This window comes from Astatotilapia calliptera, chromosome 20 (assembly GCF_900246225.1).
Source record: "Astatotilapia calliptera chromosome 20, fAstCal1.2, whole genome shotgun sequence".
Classification (NCBI taxonomy): domain Eukaryota; kingdom Metazoa; phylum Chordata; class Actinopteri; order Cichliformes; family Cichlidae; genus Astatotilapia; species Astatotilapia calliptera.
Window position 1 is genome coordinate 15,038,162 of NC_039321.1, and position 4,066 is coordinate 15,042,227.

The 4,066-nt window shown below is 38.6% G+C and overlaps 1 long non-coding RNA gene across 1 annotated transcript; it reads right to left on the minus strand.

Moving 5' to 3' along the window:
- Positions 1-653: 653 nt before the first annotated feature.
- Positions 654-3,434, minus strand: LOC113012902 (uncharacterized). The gene is made up of 3 exons (XR_003270775.1): positions 3,176-3,434; positions 929-1,012; positions 654-720 (listed from the first exon to the last, which is right to left on the minus strand). It is a non-coding gene; the product is annotated as an uncharacterized LOC113012902 (long non-coding RNA).
- Positions 3,435-4,066: the final 632 nt, after the last annotated feature.

A 4,066-nucleotide genomic window follows, 5' to 3' on the forward strand; every position in this document is an offset into this window, starting at 1 on the left:
TCGAATGCTCAGCCATTTCTGTGTAGCTGGACGGGACAATGATGTCCTGGTGGTTCCCCACCATCCCTCCTAAGCTGTTTATCACCCATCCCCACTAATGTAAACCGCCCATCTGTTTTAAACAAAACACATAAAAACACACATAGTCATTTCCCACTGTGCCAGACCCTGAAAGAAGAGATTGCTGGGTATTCTGGTGGCAAGCAAATCCACTCCAGATGTGAACAAATTGTCCCCCTTACTAATTGCTATTGTGCTTGCTGATGCTGATTTTGGATCTCTTTGGTTTGTGTAGATGGGTGTGTGAGTGCTTGCCACAATACGTTAAGTTTAGAGGTGCATGTGTACTTACAGAGGAGCTTGAGCGTGCGTCTATATGAAGCTGACGGTGTTAAAGTAATAGCTGTGAAGTAAAGCGTGCTAAAGGAAGGAGGTAAATCAAGATGACACTGCAAGATCAGTTGGAGAACAGAACACTGGTATACCCTGCCATAAACAGAGCCACATGTTTCTTCCCAGAGCCTGATGAAGGCTTTATTTAAGGGAGCCCATTGCTTTCTTCTGTCCTGTCATCAGAACTTCTCAAAGGAAACTTCTGGCTTCCTCGTCCCTCACAGTGCATCTAATCAGGACTGATTAGGTGTGTGGTAGCCAGAAACATGCAGGGGAGTGGTGGCTGCTGCTGTGCATGTGAGGGCTTTTCCTGCATGGTCTACAGGGCTGAGAAAAAGACAGAGGAATCAGAGGATGTCATGTTGTGGCATTTCATAGGTTAGTAAAAATTGCTCCACAGATGTAAATAACAGCCCACCACGCAACAACTGCAATCAACCTGACTGCGGTTGCAGCAAACCACACTGTAATCCAAATAAACAAACAAAGGCATAATGAAAGAAATCTCACTGTTTATGCCAGGAAATTGCCTCACCTCATCCATCTTCAGACCTTCTGTTTCTCTATCATCTATTCTTGTCCAGTTTCTGTTTGCTTTATAGGATCCTAACAGAAGAAGCTGCAGGGGGAAAAACAACCAAAGCGGTTACATCAGATCCCACCAAAGGCAGCGTGGTCAGCTGAATTTAGTCATACATTAGTCGTACCACAGGTAAAATCTGTAATGTATAATCTTTGTGAAAGTACAACTGATGGTAGCAAAATATACAGCTGATGTCAAAGAAAGTCCTACAGCCCAGTCTGCAAAAAGTTCACAAACACAGAATGCAGTTAATCTGTTAATTTTGTATATAATGAAAATAAATGTGCAAAGACGACGCAAACTGCTTATGAGAAATATCCTTTTTTATTTTGACGCCAGAAACACATTTCAGAAAAAGCTACAACAGTGGCATGGTGTGTTGCCTCATTTTTGTTTTTGGGTTGTCTTTTTGTTTCAATACAGTGGTGTGCTGTCACCTGACAACAAGATGGTTCCTGATTCAAACCCTTATTGGTGCTCTTATGAGTGCAGGCGCTCCCTGTGCCTACATGAGGTTTCCTCCTGTTAGTCTGACACATGCTCGTTAGAGACGTTGCTGATTCTGAATTGGCCGTGAATGTGAAGCTGAGAAAATGCTTATATGTGTGTTTAGTTAAAATGTCATCTGAAGCGTTTTGCTCAGTAAGACTGCAAATGTACTAAAAAATACAAGTGCATTACTTTGTTAGGGTTTTTCTGGGGTCTTTTAATGTTACTACACATGGTGAAGTCTACCAGCTGTTCATGTTTTACATCGAGATGTTGTTCTTTAATTGTTAAACTATTTGCTTATGAGATTTTTTTGTGTAATGAACCTTTGCTACTTTTAACTTAAAGAAGACCCAACCTCTTTAGGACATTCTTTTTCTACCAAATCACATGTTAATAACCTGTTTGAATATCCTAGTGGTTATTAAGTAACCTATAGGTTCTTGAAGTGATCTTTAAAGCATCAGTTTTCCTGGGTTTTCACCACCTTTTTTAAAATCCTTTTTGCTGGAATTAAATCCAAAATTAACATTTTTTCCTAAATTTTATATATTTAAAGATTCAGTTTGATTTAATGTTTATTTACATTTTTAAACAGATCAATTTTTTAAGACACCTGCTCCTTAAGTGGTTAAAGTAAAGAAAATAGGGCCCTCTTAAAATGGCACTAATTCGTTTTAAGTCACAAGTGCTTGAACTCCAGCTGAAGTGCCTAATTCCCACAAATATTTATCAGACTAAGGCAATTTTAATTAACAGCCTGGTTGGAAAATCCTTGAATATTCTGAGAATATTACCTAGAGTGTAGTATTTGTAGTTTTTGGGAGATAAAAAATTCTCACAACTTCCCTACCTCATGACCAGCGGCCCTTGGCCTTTGAGGGTTTAAATTGTCCAAAAATGGAAGATTTTCCTAGTTTTTTACATTCAAAGCATTAAAACCATTATTATATCCACAGATAATTTCTACAACTGTAGCATCAGGTTAAAGAGAATTCTTCATTAAACAAACTTTAATGAAGAATTATGTACTTTCTTTTGGCATTCAAAAGAAAGTACATAATTTCATCCAAAGTACATACTTGTCATTGCTTTTGGACAGTTTCAAATTGTTACACTTGGTATTCAGAGATTAATTCATGGAACGTCTAGGCTTAATTTAAGAATAAAAATGTCCAATATGAATAGAAAAAAATGGGTATAAAAATGCAATTATTTCCTTCCTTATGTTATTTATAACTTCCTTATTTGTCTATTTTTAAATCTGAGCTTTCTATGTTTGTCTGAATATTTTATTAGTATCAGTTGCTTAATTGTTTTAATAATGAAAAAATCTTTAAAATAATTATACAAATGTGGTTTTATTGAATATGCGTTTGTTCTATTAATTGTTGTGAGAAATTTTAATTCCTACAGATCTTGTGTTGACAGACCTGCTTTTATTTGTCTAACAGTTAAATATTTAACTGCCCCCCCCCCCCCCAAATAAAAGTCTGCTTGAATACAAAAAACCGACCTGACTTTTTAAAGTAAACTTTGAAAAACAAAAAACAAAACAAACAAACGAACAGAAAACAAAACATCTCAACACTATTCGTGTTTAAAGAGGTTTTTAGCCTGTCTGTTTTACATAAACGAGTCTGCGACGTCAGGTACAGATATCCGGTCCGATCCAGTGGAGTAACATTTAGGTCCGAGACAACAACTTACAATATAGGCTTATTATAAGCAGCTTCTTCTTTAAAAAACAGGAAAAAAAAGTGGTTCGGGAAACAAAAAGCATCATCATCGTCATCATCATTTCCGCAAGCTCTTTCCAGCACACCGTTGTAGTAGGTACGTCTATTGTAGTTGTGCAGCACAGCAGCCCCGAACAACAAACACTTTCTGCCCCGCTCCCCTTTATTGAACAAGCCGAAAGGCTTTTGATGCTTTCATGTTCTGTCGGAAATTTTTCAATTTAGACTAATTGCCCATGAAAATCCGAATAACAGGATAAGTGCATTCTGCATGGTGATGTATTTTTTATTTTAATTGTTCACTGGCCAGTCAGCACCTAAATGCAAGATTTTGAATCATGTGTTTCTGTTTAATAAAAGCATTTTGCACTTCAACATGATGCAAAGGCTTCGGAATAAGTTGAATCATTTATGCAATTCAAAAATTACACAAATATATGTATTGATCTTTAAAAACAGTATTTTATTTTTTGTATGAAAATAGAACATAAGAACTTTTGCCATGCCGCATTATTGAAGACACCCCTTCTCATTTCACTCACTCCGGCGCTGTGCACAAACACGTTCACCCTGCGGGCTCGGCGGTGGGACCGTTGGCAGCCTGTGGAGGGGCTGGGAAGTGGTGCCGGAGAGGCAGTTAGGGTGATGAGGAAACGAGTTGATGTGCCCTGGAAGTAATTCTTTCACCCTTCTCCCCTCCCCCTTCCCCAAAGGACACACAAGATGGGAGAGAGAGCAACGGGACCACCACCACCACCACCAACCACCGGTAGCCTTCAGCACGTGGGGACCCGGGGTGATCATCCACATTCCAGCTTGTGGGCTGGAACTCCTACTCGTTATCTGGCGCCATGTTTTCACT